The sequence below is a fragment of the Cricetulus griseus genome, chromosome 6 (assembly GCF_003668045.3).
Source record: "Cricetulus griseus strain 17A/GY chromosome 6, alternate assembly CriGri-PICRH-1.0, whole genome shotgun sequence".
In the NCBI taxonomy this organism is placed as follows: Eukaryota; Metazoa; Chordata; class Mammalia; order Rodentia; family Cricetidae; genus Cricetulus; species Cricetulus griseus.
Genome location: NC_048599.1, coordinates 61,291,976 through 61,312,694, shown reverse-complemented (window position 1 = coordinate 61,312,694; position 20,719 = coordinate 61,291,976).

The window sequence follows — 20,719 nt, the reverse complement described above, 5'->3', positions numbered from 1 at the left end:
GACACAACTGCTCCTGGCACACCAATTATATCTGAGAGGAAGATGGGCATCCAAGAAACTCGTTATAGAGTTTGACTTTGACATGGCAAGACCAGCCATTTGGGCAAGAAGCTACTCTTGCCTAAACTGTTTAACTGTTGCTTTATAAACTGGACATGCAGGACCCACAGGAAAATGCCTAAAGGGTTCCTGCTTCATGGAGGAGTACAAACTGCCAATGCAGGACAGTTTAGAATTTCCTGCTTCATGAAAGAGTCTGCCAGACATTCTACAGGACACAGAAAAAAGATGACAAACTGCCAATGCATGTGGACAGTTCAGAATTTCCTGCTTTGCTGAGAAGTCTGCCAGACACATTGTGGCCTGTAGGCTAAAGATGGATGCCCCAAGGTTACCAAGAAACTTTGGGTGACTGCCTAGGAAGCAAGGTGTCTCTGTCAGTTCTAATTTTATATATTATCCTTCTATGGTCTTTGATGGAGTTGAAGATAGATAGTTATAGTAACACACTAAGATAGAATGGTTAAAATCTTATAGTTCATCCTTGATAACTGTTTTGTTATATATAAAGAAGGGGGAGATGTTGGAACCCAGGCCCCATGGGGTCTCTAAGAGTTATTTTCCAGCATAACCACAGGTACCTCCTGTTTTCCTGACCTCCCCCCACTGGGATCAATATCCTGTTGTGAACCCTTTGACCTGGGTTTTTTGTATATAAGTTTGTATATAAGGCTGTTCCACAATAAAGGTGGGAGACATTCTCTCAGAAAAGGACCAGGAGTCTTGTGGTTCATCCAAATCTCCAGGCTTTCGCCCAATACTCAGACTTAGTGGCCAAGAACAGCCACACCCCTGGCCAACACAATCTAAAGGGGTCTTCTCATGCCTGGTGTTAGGCCATTGGTTGGTGGGCTGTGACTGTTTGGGGAAGCATTGTCAGCCCAATTAGGAGGTTTTCATTTAAACAATATATATTTGTATACACAGACTTATATGCATTATATATAATTTTAGGTAGATAGATAATAATATGGTTTGTTATGACTTTTTCAGATGTCCTTACTGTTACTTTGTCTTCTTCTCTATTTCTGTAGTTATCTCCCTCCTCCTCCCCAGTTAAAGCTCCTCATACATTTCCCACCTTGAAATCACTTGTATCCTACTATCATTCCCTTCTCTATTGCTCCTCCCCGTCTGCCATAGACCCCTTTTACTTTCCTGGTTTATGTAGTTACTGCAGGGTGTGTACTCACATCTAAAGATTTGGAGCTAGGAACCTCAGATGAGAGACAACATGTGGTGTTTGTCTTTCTGGGTCTTGTTTACCTTATTCAGTATGATCTTTTCTAGTTTTACCCATTTACCTAGCCAGACCCTGGCAAAAAGCTGTGCAGGAACTGGGTAGGCAAAGAGGTTGCTAGAGGACACTTTCTTAGTGATCTATGCAGGAAAGTGCATGACCATCTTCGTTTGGTGCACCTGTTATTTTATTAATAATAAGTTATTTATAAGGCATTAGTTTTTTACTGTTGTTTTTCTGTTGTGGTGACGTGAGAGCATCTGACTTAGAAATATTCCTAAACTCTCATTATTAGTTAGCTAATCCTTACTATAATGAAGCAGCTGAGGAAGGGCACTTTATAAAGACAAGAGGCTCGTTTAGTTCACACAGGTGGAGGATGGAAGTCCAGACAATATGGTTCAGGCTCAGCTAAAGGTCTTGTCAGCTGTGCCGTGTCATTGTAAAATAGGTGTGTGAAATTCTGTCTATGTATTGTCTCTGTCCTTCTGCCTCAGTCAGGGTTTTTATTGCTCTGATAAAATGCTATGACTAAGAGCAATGTGGGGTGCTAAGAGATCATTTCACTTGCACTCGCATATTACAATCCATCATCAATCGAAGGAAGTCAGGGCAGGGACTTAGGGTAGAAACTAGAGGCAGGAACTGAGGTGGAGGGCATGGAGGAGGAGTGATGTTTACTGCCTGGATGGCCATGGTTTTGCTCAGCCTGCTTTCTTGTGTCATCCATAACCAGCAGCCCACCCACAATGGGCTGTGTCCTTCCACTAGGCAAGAAAATGCACCACAGACTAGCACACAGGTAAATCCTATGGAGGCATTTCTAAATGACTCCAGCTTGTGTCAAATTGATAGCAAAGAAGCTAGGACCCCTTCTTCCTGTAAAGCCATTAAAATTCAATCTTGGAACTCCACCCTTGTGATCCTGTATATGCATGATCATTCCTCAAAGGATCCCTCTCTAAATATAGTCAGATCAAGTTTCTACTCTCTTAATATTAATTTTTTTAAAGATTTTATTTATTTATTATCTACACACCAGAAGAGGGCACCAGATCTCATAATGGATGGTTGTGAGCCACCATGTGGTTGCTGGGAATTGAACTCAGGACCTCTGGAAGAACAGCCAGTGCTCTTAACCTCTGAGCCATCTCTCCAGCCCCTCTTAAGGATTAATTTAGATTCTGGTACCCACGTCTAATAGTTCTGTAGTTTTCTTGTGCCAACCAGTTGCTGTTAATTTCACCTGTTTTGGTAGCTGGTCCTTGGAGACACACTTCCTCAGTCCAGGTCCCTGAGATCTTGGGCCTGCTCAGATTGCAGGAGTGTCCTCCTTACTCTTTGTCTATGCACAGAGACCTGCCGGTCCTGTCTTCCTGCTGGTCTCTATGGACTGCTTTGTGATGCTGGCCATGAGCAGCCTTATCTGCAGCAGACCATCTGTCTGTGGTTTTCTGACTACCGCTACTCTGCCTGTCTCAAAGCTCCCCTGCTTTTTATTGCTCTCCAGGCTCCTGGACTCATCCATCCCATTAGGTCCTGGGAGGAAGGCATTGCTTCTGAGAACAGCGTTGCCAGGGAGACTGCAGCCTAGAAATAGCAGCTACTTTTCTTAGTCTCTTTTCCAGTTCCCACTTTCAAAATCTTTCCCCTTTTTTTCACAGCTTCAGGCTAAGACACAAAACAGCTGTGCTACTGTTTGAAAACTGCAGCTCCCATGTAAAATGCCCGGATCCCGGCAGAACGCCTTCTCAGCACTTTTTGTTTTTAGAGAAGTAAGCAAAGCCTATCTTTTTATTCTGATGCAACTCTGCATGTTTTAATTGCGTAAGTGATACTTTCTCATTGTTAGAAATTTGGAAAATACAAACAAAAGAGGAAAATAACTGCTGATAACTCCCAAAATGAGTGTTGCCAAGAGATAGTATTTCCACCATCTCTAAATTCTCTAGTTCATACATTTTAGCAGCAAAGTTTTGCCTTCAACCAAATTCACACTCAGAAGTCTAATGTGCCTGAGTTGGATTAGAGGTGGGGGGTCAGGGCCCGCTGCTCACCTTGACTGTCATCTTCCCACAGCAGACTCTCAGCCCTCTCTGTGATCCTCTTAACATCTTCCATGACTGACCTGCAAGGCACTAGCTTGCAGACACACTGCCAAAGGGCCTGGAAGGTAGAACACATGATATTTTGGGATTGAAGGGTCTTTTATTTTTCCATATTCTACTTTTTTATTTTTAAAAACCTTGTCATTTATGTGTGTGTTATGGTACACACAAATGTCAGAGGACTTTTGTGGAGGTCAGAGGACAGCTTTCAGGAGTTGATTCTCTCCTTCAACCACATGGGGTCCAGGGATCAAACTCAGGTCTTTGGGTTGGTGGGGAGCTTCTTTACCTACTGAGTCATTTTGCTATCTGTCTGCTTCTATTCATGTATTTAATTATCTATTTTAAAAGAGCACCATTGGCCCTAGTCCAAAACAAGTTGATTAACTTGGGACTCAAAAATTCCTGAGAAATAAAAAAATAAATAAATTTAAATATAAAAGAATTTCTGAGAAATGTGTATTCACATAAACTTTAGTGTGAATCTCATGCAAATTATTTTTTCTTGATAAGTTATATTTTTGTGGATCTCAGCAATTTTCTGTTCAGCACTGTAGATGAAAACTAAAATTTAATGGTGAAATAGATTAAGTGTTAAATATTTAAGAACAAAAATAGAGGAGAAAACTATTTGAACAGATTTCTTTCTCCCATTACTTTGAAGTTTGATGTTTGGTCTTGGTGTGTCACACACACAACACTGATTGACATTTTGTTCCCTTACACATCCAACTTGAAATTAAAATGTTGTTTTAAATTTGAGATCTTAGCATCACCATTACAAGGCAGTCAAATAACAGGACACTAAACTTAGAATCAACCTGTGTAGTGAGATATCCACCACGCCTGAATCTGTAGCGCTGACCACGCCCACTTGGGCGTGGTCACTGGTGTGGCCTTGATGGAGAGTGGGTTTAGGTCTGGGGTCGGAACAGGTGGCTCTGTATTGCTTCCGGTTGGATCACAGAGAGCAGCCAGGGTGAATCCTTGGAGCTGGAACTTGTGGTGGTCACCCGCTTCTTTTGTAAGTGCATTCTCCCCTAATGAAGTTACATTAACCTATTTTGAGACTAGTCCCGTGAATCTTGATCCCTGCATCCACAAACATGGATGGAGATGGAGCTGAATTCTTAAAATATCATGCTTTACTTATTCTAGTATGATGGGGGATGTCCTTCTGTATGCTGTCTTATTATATATGTTTCTCTTATTGGTTGATGAATAAAGCTGTTTCGGCCAATGGACAGGCAAGGTGTAGCCAGGCAGGAAGAATAGGTGGGGCTACTAGACTAGGAGTATGGTGGGAAGAGGAATGCAGAGAGTGAGTCCCCAGGGAGACACTACGTAGCTACTGGGAAGGTAGGATGACTGGGCATTCTCCAGTAAGCCAAGACTACATGGAGATTAATAGAAATGGGTTAATAATTAAGAGAGAGCTAGCCAGTAAGATGCCTAAGCCATCAGCCAAACAATTTATAATTAGTATACACCTCTGTGTGTTTATTGAGGACTAAATGACAGCAGGACTGGGCGGGACAGAAACTTCTGTACACACTAGTAGGCCATAAACACTGCTGGAGTGTTCACTTTCTCAAGTTTTTATGGTTTTGAACACTAGCAGGATCCCCCCACACACACCACCCAATTATCCTCACTAAATACATTCTTTAAAAATGTTCTCATTGCTTGGGGAGATGGCTCAGTGAATAAAGTGCTTGCTTCAAAGCATGAGGTCCCGAGTTTGCATCCTGGCACCTACAACAAAAGCCAGGCACAGTGGCACACTCCTGCACTCTCAGGACTGTGAGGCAGAGACTGGCAGACTCCTGGGGTTCCCTGGCCAGTCAGTCTAGCCTAGTGAGTTCCCCGTTCAGAGGAAGACAGAGTCTTGTAAAATAAGGTTGGAAAAGACAGAGGAAGACTCTTAACACTGACCTATAACCCACCTGCACATGCGCACACATGCACACACTGCACACATACTGAGCACCACCACCACCACCACCAATAATAATGTGATCACGCTTTGGTAATGCATGTACTTTTCTCATGTGAACAGAGCTGGGTTATTTGTTGTTTACAAGTTCCTATCTTGTGTTGAGTTTTCTGTATGTGGGGCCAATTCTTGGTGGGAGGTTCTAAGCTAAGTGCCTGCTCTAGGCAGAGACAGTCCAGCCTTGTGCTTTTGAACTGATAGACAATCAGCTCATCCTTATTCCTCTCATCTCAGTCTTTGGCTGTGGTGAGACGGGGTGGGGCTATGACTCTGCCTTCCTATCTCCTGTCTCATCACCCTGCCTGGGCATTTTTGTCCCCAGTGAATACACTGAATACTTCATTGATCTCTTTTGTGGTAGAATTTATGATAGAGCTTGAATGATTAAGGCAGGACACTTGCCCTGCCCCATCATGGATCTCTGTTCCGTTAATGTGGTTTGTTTTCTTAATGTATGATTGCCGCAGTGTGTGCTCTCCCATAAATAAATGTTTCTGAGAAGAGGTAGAATCCCTACAGATGTGATTTTGAAATCAGCTACACAGTAAGTGATAGGCTAGCCACGGCTACACAGCAAGGCCCTGTTTCAAACAGACAAATAGGCAGACGAACGGACCGGACGGACAAAGGAGTTGTCAGAGACAGAAATTAAAGTGTAACAGGAAGCATTTGTTGGGATTCTTTGAATGGACCAGGGCAGATCCCTCTGAGCCTTAGAGCTGTGGCGCCCTCTAGTGTCTCCACGAAGCTTCTTCCGCTGGGTTTCAGGCAAGGAGATTATTCAATGGGTGGGCTTCCCCTGCTGCCAGCTGGTTACTTCTGAGTTTGTCACAGCAAGCTCTGCATGTCTTTGAAATCAGTGGGATTCTGGGATTTTATTCCTTTTTACATGGCTTTAAATGGAAACAGATCACAGAGCATGAAACCATCACTAACATCCTTCTTTACCCCGTGCTGAATGCCCACTGTCAAAAAGTGTTTCGGGGTTGAGCCCACCGTGAGATGAGGTGCACCGAGCTGTGGAAGAGGGTTTGTTCAGAGCATAGGTCTTCACAGGTTCTTGTGAGTGTGCATCTTGGCTGATGCACCTCAGCTACAAGCTGCAAGAGAGCTAGGCAACTCTGCAAGCTGCAAGAGAGCTAGGCAGCCTCTTAATCTCTTGTAGCAACTTGCACATGCCTTGAGACCCGGGAATGCATCCCACTGAATTGCACACAAGCCTGTGGAGGGCTAGATTATCTTTTGTCTTTACAACTTAGGTCTCAGCATAACCTTTTACATATAGTATGCAATTAACAAACACTAATTGATAAATTAATGAATAGGTTTTTGTGAATAGACGACACCCCAATCAACTCTAGTTTCATATTGGAAATTTGTTATTTCCCTTGGATTAACCTTGATGTGGGATGTCCTTCTGTGTGGTGTGAATATGTGTTGCTTTTATTGGTTGATGAATAAAGCTGTTTGGGCCAATAGACAGGCAAAATATAGGTATTCCCTATATGTGGGAATTCCCAAAAAAGATACAGACAGAATGAAGGCAGAGTGGGAAGACATCATGTAGTCGCTGGAGATCACTGGTAAGCCACAGCTACATGGTAACACACAGATTAGTGGATATGGGTTAATTTCTAAGAGAGAGGACTAGCCAGGAATAAGCCTAAGCCATTGACCAAACAACTACAAATACTTATTAAGTCTCTGAGTCATTATCTTTTAAGTGGCTGCAGGGTCCTGGTGTGTGGAGAGAAACCAGGCCAAGCGGGACTGGGAGAAAAGTCTCCTCAACATGACCATCTGTAGTGTCAATGCATACTCAGGAAGAGTCCTTGGGTAGATAAAAACCATGTTGAATAACAAAGTATTACTGTTTTTCACCCTTTCTTGGGGGAACAAACTGAATTCTTTAGATAGACCATGCCTGCTTAGAGGGCAACATTGCTTTAATTTCTTTTTTAAAAAGATGTATTTGTTTTTATCTTATGTGCATGGGCTTTTTGCCTGCTTGTATGTATGTGCACCAGGCGTTTGCCTGGTACCCAGGGAAGTCAGAAGAGGAATGTTAGGTCCCTTAGGGCTAGAGTTAGAAACAGTTGTGAGCTGCCAGGTAGGAGCTGGGAACTGAACCCAAGCAAGAGCAGCAAGTGCTCTTAACTGTTGAGCCATTTCTCCAGCCTCTCTGTTCTAATGTCTGATGGGCTCCTAGGAGCAGCAGTGCTTCGGAATCTTGCAGAGGTCCTAGCAGTCTGAGCTGCATGGGACATGACTTTGCTGGCCCCCAGGAGATGATGTATAAAGAAAGACCTTGGGTTCTTCTGGCAGGAGTACTGTAAATGGGTCTTAGCAGAGACCCTACTGAACTTGAAGCTCTCTACCAACTCAATGGCATAATATTCTAAATTATCTGATGCAAAGCCTCACATTTTAGGATAGTCGAGTTTTTTGAATCATTTGTCATAACATTGCTTTGAAGAGATATAAAGAGTTTAAGTGAAGGAGTTTGAATCAGTGCAACTAAGCTGTAGCCGGAGGCTCACTCCCCCTGGGAAAAATGGCTCCGTTCTTGTTCTACAAGTACCCCTTGAATGCTCCTACACTATGGTGCCCCTTCCTACTTCTCACCATGCTTTTCCTCTTTCCTGTCAAATAGATCTCAGTGCCAGGCTTTGCTTTTTCTGGACAAAGTGCACCTTCTGCTATCCCCAGCACCCCCCCCCATGTCTTTCTCTCATATTGAGTTGACCTTCTGTTCCTCCCTGACCTTCACCTGATTATATGAGGCAGGGATGAGTGAGAAAGGAAAGACTGTCATTCTCCAGCCGTGTATGATGGTGCATGCTTATAATCCTAGAAACTTGGGAGGCTGGGGCAAGATGGTACCTGTGAGTTTGAGGTTAGCCTAATGATTTCACTCTAACCTGTGTGTCATGATCCTGTGTGATTGTGGTCCTGCCTTTTTATAAATGAGTGAATCAGTGAATCAACAAAGCCGTTCTGTCTCTAAACCCTGGCACTGGGCGCTCAAGAGTTCCCTGCACCTTCTGATGTAGTTCTTTTCTGCTTCTGGATGTCTTGGTTTGCTGCTGTCTTGCAATGCTGGGAAAGAATTTGAACTAGCTAACAAAGTGAAAGGGAGTGTGTGTGCTCTGAGCTCCCCAAAGGTCAAAGAGTCTGGGTGTCCTTATTTTTCTCACAGGGTGAGTTTTTCACCATCACCCCAGAAAGATGCTTGATGGATGGCCATTGTTTCTTGTTTTCCTGCAAACTAAGCAACAGGGGTGGTGATACAGGCAAGACATCAGTCCTGTCGGGCTGATTACTACCTCCTTTTCTATAGTGCTCATTAAGCCCTCCATGTAAGCACAACCCTAGTGGACTGGCTCAATAGCCAGAATACATCTGTATTTGTAATGAATATGTATGTAGTTTAGGACCTGCACTGATACTCATGTATGTATGTATGTATGTATGCATGTATGTATCTATGTATATATGTATATATATATATATATATATTTATATATGTGTGTGTGTGTGATGTATTTAGCTGATATATATGCTGTGTATATATAGCTGGGGTGCGATATATGTATAAAGAAGCTATAGAAGTTTCTTCCTATATTTGCAGGTGCATGTGTACATGTGTGTCTGTGTACTCTAATATGTGTCTATGTGTTTATGTATGTATGTCTGTGTCTCCGTGTGTATTCATGCATGTGGGCAGTCCGCAGAAGTGTTTCTCCAAATGTGAAGCACCAGATTGCCTCTGCTATATCAGAGAGGCAGGACAGTGACTGTGGAACGAAGCTAAGGAAACTCCTTCCCCACCATCCACAAGCCTCTGAATCCATTCAGCTACTTATTTGATCTTCATAGGGCCATTAAGACAATTAAATGTATAATGCATAGCACACTTGTCTTAGTCAGGGTTTCTATTGCTGTGAAGAGACACCACGACCACAGCGACTCTTATAAAGGAAAACATTTAATTGGGGAGAGCTTACAGTTTCAGAGGTTTATTCCATTATTGTGGCAGGACATGGTGGCATGCAGGCAGACATGGTGCTGGAGAAGGAGCTGAGAGTTCTACATCTTTTTTTTTTTTTTAAGATTTTATATTTTATGTATATGGTGCTCTGTCTGCATATACACATGCATGTGAGAAGAGGGCATCAGAACCCACTATGGATGGTTGTGAGCCACCATGTGGTTGCTGGGAATTGAACCCAGGACCTCTGGAAGAACTCCCAATGCTCTTAACTACTAAGCCATTTCTCCAGTCCCTGAATTCTACACCTCTGTAGAAGGAGACTGTGCACCACACTGGGTGGAGGTTGCATATATAATACTTCAAAGCCCACCTCCACAGTGACACATTTCCTCCAACAAGGTCACACCTACTCCAACAAGGCCACACTTCCTAATAATACCACTCCCTATGGGCCAAGCATTCACACACATGAATTTATGGGGGCCATTCCTATTCAAACCACCACATTTCACCAACTGACCCACAAAGGTTTGCAGCCATACCTTAATGCAGAAATGCATTCAGTTGAACTTTGAAAGTTCCCATAGTCTACAACAGTCTGAACTCTGTTTAGCAGTAAAGTTCAAAGCCTCTTCTGAGACTCATGCAATCTCTTAACTGTAATTCCCTGTAAAATCAAAATAAAAAACAGATCACATACTTTCAACATATAATGGCACAAGTTATACATTACCACTCCAAAATGGAGAAACGGGATCCTATTAAGGAAATACTGGATCAAAGCAAGACCAAAAACCAGCTGATGTCAAAGTGCTCTTCAGATCTCCAATTCTTTTCAGCTTTGTTGATTGCAACACATTTCTTTCTCTTGGGCTGTTTCCACTCCCTGTTAGCAGCTTTCCTCCGCAGGTATCCCATGGCTCTGGTATCTCTAACATCTTGGAGTCTCCAGGTTTCATCTTCACAGGTTCACACAATGGCCTCTCTAGACCTCCATTCAGTGACACCCCAAACAGACACCTGGCTTTGGTAGCTTCCTTAGTTGTGGAGGCAGATCCCATAGCCCTTTTTTCTGTCCTTGACTCTAGAGCTAGAACCACATGGCCAAAGCTTGTGAGGCTGGAACATGGTCACCTCCTTCAATTGCATCTTTATCAGCTTTCTGTTTTTGATGGTTTCCTTCACTACCTAATCTTGGCTGTCCTGGAACTCTATCTGTAGACCAGGCTGACCTTGAATTCAGAGATTTACATTCATGTACACTTACATGTAATGTGCACCCACCCATGGGCCTTCAATATGACCATCTACATGTACACTTACTCTCTCTGTCTCTGTCTCTGTCTCTCTCTCTCAAATAAGCCTGGGATCCTCATTTATTTTATTTTAATGTTTTATTAGTTCAAATTAGGAACAAGCTTGCTTCACATGTCAATCCCTTCTCCCTCTCCCTCTCCTTCCCCCAACTCCCCACCATCCACATCCCCCCTCCGCTCCCCATGGAGGGTATGGCGGCCCTTTATGGGGGCTTCCCAAATTCCACAACATCATCCTGGGCCGGGCCTAGGCCCTCCCTCATGTGTCCAGGCCAAGAGAGCATCCCTTCATGTGGGATGGGCTCTCAAAGTCCCTTCTTACACCAGGGAAAAATACTGGGGATCCTCATTTTTAACCTGGATAAAAAGTTTGTTTTTTTTAGACACTGAACTGAATATTATACATTGACTACAACACCAGTTAGCAGCTTAAATTCACTAAAATAAATCACTATCTCCTCTCAACTTTATGCTGTATTTTTATAATCTCTCAAAGAAATACAAGACAATGTCATTAGCAGTCATCTACTCGATATTTACTTGTATAATGGTCACTTTTCATGTCTGAATCTATACACATGCATTCTGTCTTTGCACTAAAATTTAATGTTGAAGAGCAAATACAACATTGTTTAGGAGGATCTTTAGCTTGGGTTGTCCAACATCTGTCCTCTTTTTCCCAGTTGCTGCTTCAGTGCCCCTTTCTGCTTCATGTACACAGAGGATGCTAACTTGACTTCCAGATTCAGGGACGAGGTTTGCACCAGCTAGCATAACTTTTTCTTCTGCCACCTTCCCCACAATTAGTACAAGAATGGACACAGCACCCAATTTAGACACTTAAGAAAGAAGCAAGGGGGGTGGATGTCTGCCATTCCTTTGCAGCCACTTCCCTTCTCCTCCAAGTGTCATCAAAGTAAATCCTCTGCTGTAAAGGAGACAAACATCAGAAATGTCTTTGTCAGGGGGAGAGAGCTGAGAGAACTGTGGAAAGGAGAGCCAGGGCCTTGAAGACATTGTGAATGATCTGGGGCCCAAAGCATTCCTCAAACCTGGGGTATTCCTGGACTGTGAATTGACTCGAGCAGACACATCCCCACTTCAGCACTGGCCTTTTCAGAATGAACCTTTTGCTGCCTGGAGCACAAAGACCCTGAAGTGTGCTACAAGCATAGAATAGGAATCAGCTTAAGACAAATACAGAGGTCTGGCCTAGTCCTAGCAAAGGCAGATGAATGCATGGCTTCCTGAGACTGGAGAAATGCTCAGCAGTTAAGAGCACGTACTGCTCTTTCTTTGAGAGTTTGGTTCCTACTATCCACACAAGACCACTTACAACCACCTGTAACTCCAGCTCCAGCGACTACATTGTCTTTGGCCTCTATGGCACTGTATGCGCACATGCCCACCCACCCCCACATAATTTAAAATAATAAAAGTAAATCTTAAAGAGACAAAGCTTCTAGGCCTTTTGGCTAAGATCAGGTACAGAGGGCATTCAGCGGTTACTAAGAAAGCCTATTGGTGCCCAAGTTGGTTAGTGGTGGCTGCCATGCTATACCCATGCTACACAAATTTCCTGTTCTTTGTTATTGACATTTAAAGTTATCAGCAAAGGAATGGGATTTATTAATGCACTTTCATGCCTATGTGTCATTATACTTTGTTCTAATTTGTTCCCCCACCTCTTCTCCATGCTACCCCAGCCCTTTGGTTGGCTCCCTTTCTTTTCCCAAATCGTCCCCCTTGTGATCTCATGACACATGAATTCCATCACCCTCTGTCCCCTCACCTTAATGTCTTCCTTTCCTCTCATGATCACCTTTTGAGTTTCATCTTCTTGCCCCCTCCTCCACATATAATTTTAATTTAGGATCTGCATTTGGAGGAATACAGTATGTGTTTCTGGGTCTGGCTTATTTCACTTAGCATAATGATTTCCAGTTGCTTTCATTTCCTGCAGCCCAATCCGGAGAGAGCCCCAAAGCCTTAGTTGAGAGCCTAGTAACAGTGGAGGTGTCTCTTTGGAGGTTCCTGCAATTCCTCTTCCTGTGGTTTTGTCTGTGGCAGCCTAGCTAGCTGCTACTGTGTGTTGCCAGTGTGTGTCCCTCCACCATATGTGAACCTTGACAAAGCAGCCGGAGATATCTGCAGCAAAGCAGTGGGCTTTGGGCTGGGGAAGCTGGGTGTATAAGTCATGCAGTGGTGTGGAATTCTCCACATCTGGTTCATTTTTTAAAAAATGCTGCTATGGTTACTGCGACACTGGAGACTAAATATAAAAAGGGGCAACAGAATTGCAGTTGATGACCAGGTTTTCTAAGATTTGAAAACACCATCTGACACTACATTCACACCAAGCAAGGATGAAAAGTGCTGAAATCAAGTCTCATTAGAGCGGAGGATGTATAGACATTGGTTGTGCTGACAATGCATAGCTCAACTGTCTGGTTTTGAAGCCGGCTTGCTGGATGTCACATGACCTGCGTGACAGTGACAGATCAAAGCTGACACCGAATACCCTTGCAGTGGGCTGCAGGACTGGAGACTTTCAGCTATACACTAAGGTCACAACGAAACATTATTTGGAGCATCAGTTGTTAAGAAATTATGTGGAGACCTTGGCACTTCACTAAGCCTGTCGTGCACATCCATCAGGTGACACCTGCACTGTTTTTGGCGTCACACCTAGGTTCTATTTGCATCCCACTGTTTTCATTTCTGCAAAGTCCAACAATGCCTCCTTCATTGAGAAGGCATACTTGACTCCGAGGCCTCCTGTGAGGCTTACAGTGCTCTGCTACATAGAACGTGGTCAATGCTGGAGATCACAAACTTGGGCTTGCCTGAGATTGGAGGTTTAATCCAGCAGACAGAAACCTCTGGGAATAGCATACATCTTAGCCTTAATGTATTTCCACATGACCAGCACCCACCCCTCCCCACCAGGGTGACCAAAAACAAAGGAAGAACTGCACAAGACCTGTATTATATTCATTTGGACTGTTACTGGTTGTCTTACTGGCCATCATGTTTAAATGTATTGACTGCTAAATACATTATGCCATAATGAAACAGACCTTTTTGTAAAATTGTATTTGTGTACATGTTTTGTTTTATTTTTCCTTTAACATTCATGACTGCTGTTGAATGAGATGCATCAGTGGCTGTTTTAAGATGAGATTTTGTTTTGTTTTGTTTTTCGAGACAGGGTTTCTCGGTGTAGCTTTGGAGCCTGTCCTGGTTCTAGATCTGTAGACCAGGCTGACCTCAAACTCACAGTTGCTGCCTCTGCCTCCCGAGTGCTGGGATTAAAGGTGCGTGCCACCAATGCCCGGCAAGATGAGTTTAAAGACGTTTGTTATTTGAAACCACCAGTAGAGTTCCTTTCACAATCCCCAAACACTATAAATTATGAATTAAAGAGTGTACATTAAGAAACTAAATTGTTTTCAAAACTCTTTTACTGAACTACAGTGACACACAATAAATGAAACACACATCAAGCATGCAGCTTCCTAAATTTTGACATAGTTACACATATGTTCAGACACCAATCGTCTGCAGATGCTTCCTCCGCAGCCCCGCTGTCCTCATTTCGCCTGACAGCGCTGCCTCTCAGTCTCTAGGCAACAGCTGATCCCTTTCTGTCACCATGAGTTACTGTGTATTTCTTCAGATTTTATGTAAATGAATTTTTATGAGGCACTGTTTTTAAAACCAACTTCTTTCACTTTTTATTAGTTTGAAATTCATCCATATTAACTTAGTTATTGCATGATTTCTTTAACTGGTGTATTTGTGTGTTAACTTAACACAAGCTCAAGTCATCAGAGAGGAAGGAGCCTCAGTTGAAGAAATGCTTCCATGAAATCCAGCTATAAGGCATTTTCTTAATTAGTGATCAGTGGGGGAGGGCCCAGCCCATTGTAGGTGGTGCCATCCCTGGGCTGGTAGGCCTGGGTTCTATAAGAAAGCAGGCTGAGCAAGCCATGGGAAGCAAGCCAGTAAGCAGCTCCTCCCTTCATGGCCTCTGCATTAGCTCCTGCCTCCAGGTTCCTGTCCTGACTTCCTTTGATGATGAACAACAATGTGGAAGTGTACACCGAATAAACCCTTTCCTCCCCAAGTTGCTTTTTTTTTGTCATGGTGGTTTTTTTGTAGCAATAGAAACCCTAAGACAATTGATAAATCATACTCCGCCACCATTTGTTCATTCAATTTACATAGTAATGGGCATTCTTGTTATGAAGTCATTTCCAGTTTGGAGCAATCACAAATACTGCTATGAACATCTGAACACAAGTCTTTGGACATAGGCTTTGCTGTCTTCTAGCCATAGAGTGTAGAGATTTGTAAGACAGATGCATTTTCAGCATTCCAGGGAGCCATGAGCTATCTTCTGAAGTGCTTCAGCATCACTGGCTTGCATTTCTCCTGGTGATGTGTGACTTCAGGCCACTCCATTTCTGGTTTAAATTTGATATGGCCAGTCTTTTTGAAAAGCTTAGCAATTTTGAAGGTACATAATGGTCTTCCATTATTTTTAATTTGCACTTGTGAAATATAATTGAATACAGTTTTGTCTGCTTATCTTCTTTGGTGAGATGTATTTATTTAAATAATCTTTTGCCATTTTGGAGACTGGGTGTTCTTTCAAAAAAATCTTTGTGATTTAATGGTTCTTTTAAAAGGAAATTTAAATTCTTTATTGATTCTTTGGAAGTTTCCCATCAAGAGACCCAAGAGTTCTGCTTAATTCCTGGTTCCCCCACATCCTTCCCTTCATCTCTGCAATACCTCCCACACAGAAAAGAAAACAAAGCAAGCAAGCAAATAAACAAAAACAAGAACAAGAACAAAACAAACAAACAAAAACCTCTTTGCTTCTCCTTCTTCCCTGCCTTCCCAATACCTCTTGATTCATCCTGGTGCCATTGGAGCTTCAGTGTGTCACATCGTGTACCCCTTTGTCTTTCAACTTTACTAGCAGATGTTCATTACAATGCGTCACTGGTCTGGTTCAAGGCCTCTGGTTTCTGACACACCATCATCACCGGATCCTCACCAGAATTCCTCTGGGATATCCCACAGCATTACCAAGTCGTGGAGATCCTGCAGGTATTGTTCCACAGCACCAGTCCCTTCACAAGCCCCAGTGAGTCCTAGATGGTGTAGGTATTAGAGTGTGCTGTGGGCCTGGGTGGTAGCTGAGCGGGTCAGTCTGGACCATTGGAGTCACCTGCTTCAGGCAAAGGGGGGAAGTCAGCTCCCTACACCCACGCCCTCAGGGTCGGTTCTCAATAGCCTGTGGTGAGGGGTGGGGCCATCTCTCCTGAGTGCAGGGACCAGTTCTCCCATAATGGTCAGGGTCAGCTCTCTTGCTGTGTTGTCCAGTGAGAGGCAAGGCCAGCTTTCCCTGGGCCAGTGGAGAGCAGGGCCAACTCAGCATGGGCCTCTGATTTCATCTCTCATGATTCCTAAGGGCCCTTGAGGTGACAGGGGCCACAGACCCTAGCTGCAGCTGGACCATGATTCCAGACATAGCCCTCTGCAGCAGCTTGGGCCTGGATGACATCCTGTCTCTGGGTGGAAGCACTGACCACTCAGGTTGGGATGGTTCTGACAGCCATGTGGCCCCAGGACACCACCAAGGCCTCAGGTTGTGACCCGAACCCTGGGCTTCTATATGACCTTTGGTGGAAATATGGGATTCAGATTTCAGCATAGACCCCAGCTGTGGCAGGACTATGGACCCAGACATGGCCCTCAGCAGCAGCCAGGTCTAGATGTCACCATTGCCCCAGGTGGTAGTGGAGGTCACTCAGATCAGCACAGGCCCCAGCAGCAATGTGGCCCTCAGACACCAACATGACTCCAGACCTTGGGTATCTGCATGGCATTTGATGGTAACATGAGCCTCAGACATCAGCACAGAGCCTAGCTACAGTAGGATCATGGATCCAGACATGGCCCTTAGCTGCAGCTCTGGCCCAATGTCACCATGGCATTGGGTCGCAGTTCACGTCACTCAGCTCTGCATACATCGTGGGCCTTGGACAGCAACCTAGACTCAGGTGGAACCTGACCCTGGGCATCCTCATGACCCTTGGTGGCAACAAGAGCCACATATGTCAAACCAGACCTGGGCCACTATAGGGCCATGGACTGAGACATGGTTCTCAGCAGCAGACTGGGCCCAGATGACAATGGCCCTGGGTGGCAGCACAGGCTACCTAGATCTGTATAACCCCTGCTATGACATGCACTCTAGACTCCAACAAAGCTGAAGGCTGTAGCCCAGATCCTGGGCCTCTGTGTGGGCCCTAGTGGCTCCCTGGGCCACAGACTTTAAACACAGACCCCAGCTACAGCTGGTCCACTGACCCAGACATGGCCCCTGGCAACAGCTCAGCCAGGTAGACATCCTAGCTCCAAATGGTAGCCTTGGCCACTCAGATCAGAATGGCTCTGGAAGCAGCATGGCCCCCAGACACCAACAAGGCCACAAATTGTAGCCCAGACTTCTCGTGGCCTTTGGCAGCAACATGGGCCATGGACATCAACACAGACCTTGACTGCAGTAGGACCATGGACCCAGACATAGTCCTTGCCAGAAGCCTGGGTTTGGTTGTCACCATGGCCCTAGGTGGTGCCCCAGACCACCAGAATCAGCATGTCCCTCAATGACAACAGGAGCCTGGACATCAACACAGAACTTGGCTGATGTAGGATGAGGAACCAAGAAATGGCCCTTGGCAGCAGCCCAGCCCTGACATCACCATAGCCCCAGGTGGCAAGGAGGCCTCTAATACTAGCCTACTCCTCACCATCTTCATTCTTCCTTTCTGCCTCTTTCCACATGCATGAACCAGACTGCTTTTCTTTCTCTCCCATTTCTCCAACACCATTGCAAGTATTTTCTCCAAGTCTGTGTTTGCTTTTTATTTTCTTAACTTTTTTCTTTTTCTTCTTCTTTTTTTCTGTGTAGCCTTGGCTGTCCTGGAACTCAGTCTGTAAATCAGGATGGCCTTGACTTCAGAAATCCACCTGCCTCTGCCTCCCAAGTGCTGGAATCAAAGGCATGTGCTACCAACACTCAGTTCATTTTCTTAATTTTTTGAGAAGCAAAAATAAATATTGATAAAGCACAGTTCATCCATGTTTGCTTTCCTGAATTGTGCATTTAGTGATACATCTTGGAAATCTTTGCCATCTGTTCTCTTACAAGGTTTTGATTTTTGGCTATATTTAGGTCTCTGAGTCACTTTAAGTTTAGATTTGATATATGATAAACTATAGATTTCTGGATAGTTTAACTGGAGAGACAAATTTTAAGAGAATCTTGTGACAGAGACAATTCATTGTCTTACCCAGTCATGTATTATTCTTCCTAAGCACACAGGAAGAGTGCATCTCCCAGTTTTCTTACACATAGATAAATATGATTGTCGTATCTACACCAGTGGTTCCCAACCTGTGCATCTCAACCCTTTTGGGGTTGAATGACCCTTTTACAGGGGTTGTGTATCAGATATCCTGCATATTAGATATTTATTCTATGATTCATAGCAGTAGCACAATTAGACTTATGAAGTAGCAATGAAATAGTTTTATGGTTGTGGGGGCACCACAACATGAGGGACTGATTGCATTAAAGGATCACAGCATTAGGAAGGTTGTGAACCACTAGTCTGTATAATATTGAGAGACATAATGTGCTAGCCTTCTAAATTTCACCATGCAACTCTTTGCCTGATCGTGCACACTCCCCGTATATCTTTTAAGGCCGAACTCTGCTGCCATGTGTCCAAAATAGCAGAACCACAAAAGGATTTCAGATCCTGAACTAGCACACAAAAGACCATTATTTTAGTTGTTTACTGCTACATAACAAACTACCCCAAACCTGAGTGATTCCTATAACAATGTTTCATTATCTCTTTGATTATGAGTTGACTGTGCTTTGGACCTTGCACAATTACTGGCATTTGTGGCCTAGGACTACTGTTGATCATCTGATGGCTTGGCTGGAGATGCCCAAGATGATGGCTGTGTCCTAGGATCTTATCTGGGTTCACCAAGCAGTATGTTGACACTTGGTCTCTACGTGTGGCCCCAGAATTTCAGCCTGGTTGGTGGTTGGGTTTCTAGAGGAGGCATCCCATGCTCAGTAGCCTGATACATATATATGTATATATATATATATATATATATATTATATATATGTGTGTGTGTGTGTGTGTGTGTGTGTGTGTGTATGTATGTATGTGTATGCATATATGTGTGTACATATTCATGTATGTATGTATGTATGTATGTATGTATGTATGTATGTATATCCAACTATTTAAACCTGGTAGGTTCAATAACATCTCTACCATATTCTATTGATCATAGTGGTCACAGGGCCTGGATCAAAGAGGACAGTAAATGTTACTCTTGATGGAACAGTGGCAAAATCCCGTCGCTGAATAGCATGCATGTGTCACAAGCCTTTTAAGGGATACCATATTTCATGTCTTGTCATCAGAACTTTTTAAAATGTATTGATGTCAAGTGTGAAGCGAGAATTTATGATTGTTACAGGTTTCTGTTCTCTTCACTTAAAACATAATAATGCTCAACTTTCTCCACAATGCTTATTGTCCTACCACTTACATTTTCTGGCATTACTATTGCTACCCAGCTCTCTCTCTCTCTCTTTTTGCATATTTTTTTATTTGAATTAGAAACAAGATTGTTTTACATGACAATCCCAGTTCCCTTCTCCCTCCCATCCTCCCCTACCACCCCCTCCCAACTAAAACTCTCCCTATCACATATCCTTTCTGCTCCCCTAGATGGTGAGGCCTTCCATAGGGGGTCATCAGAGTCTATCGTATCCTTTGGAATAGGGCTTAGGCCCACTCCCATGTGTCTTGGCTCAGGAGTATTCCTCTATATGGAATGGGCTCCTAAAGTCCACACCTATGCTAGGGATAAGTACTGATCTACTACAGGAGGTCCTGTAGATTTCCGAGGTTTCCTCAATGAAATCCATGTTCCTGGGGTCTGGATCAGTCCCATGCTGGTATCCCAGCTATCAGTCTGGGGAGCAAGAGTTCCCTGATGTTCAGGTCAGCTGGTGGGTTTCACCAGCCTGGTCTGGACCCCTTTGCTCTTCACTTGTCCTTCTCTGCATCCGTTGCTTAGATTGTTAGCTGGTGTCATCTTTGCAGATCTCCAGACATTTCCCTAGTGCCTGATTTCTCTGTAAGCCTAAAATGTCTCCCTCTATTATGGTATCTCCATTCTTGTTATCTTCTATACTTCCCCTGACTCAACCTTTCTGCTCCCTCATGTCCTCTGCATCCCTCCTCTTCTCCCCTTCTCCTTCTTCTAGCTCCCTCCCCCCTCTTCCTGTGCTCCCAATTTGCTCAGGAGATCTTGACCCTTTCCCCTTCTCCAGGGGACCATGTATGTCTCTCTTAGGGTCCTCCTTGTTTACTAGCTTCGCTGGCAGAGTGGATTGTAGGCTGGTAATCCTTTACTCTATGTCTAAAATCCACATATGAGTGAGTACATACCATGTTTGCCTTTTTGTGACTGGGTTACATCACTCAGAATGGTTTCTTCTAGTTCCATCCATTTTCCTGCAAATTTCAAGATTCCATTGTTTTTTTCTGCTGAGTAGTGCTCCATTGTGTAAATGTACCACATTTTCTCTATCCATTCTTCAGTTGAGGGGCATCTAGGCTGCTTCCAGTTTCTGGCTATTACAAATAGTGCTGCTATGGACATTGTTGAACAGATGTCCTTGTTGTATGAATGTGCTTCTTTTGGGTATATGCCTAAGAGTGGAATTGCTGGATCTTGTGGTAGACTGATTCTCTTGTTGTATGAATGTGCTTCTTTTGGGTATATGCCTAAGAGTGGAATTGCTGGATCTTGTGGTAGACTGATTCCCATTTTCTTGAGGAGTTGCCATACTGATTTCCAAAGTGCTACCCAGCTTTCTTACAT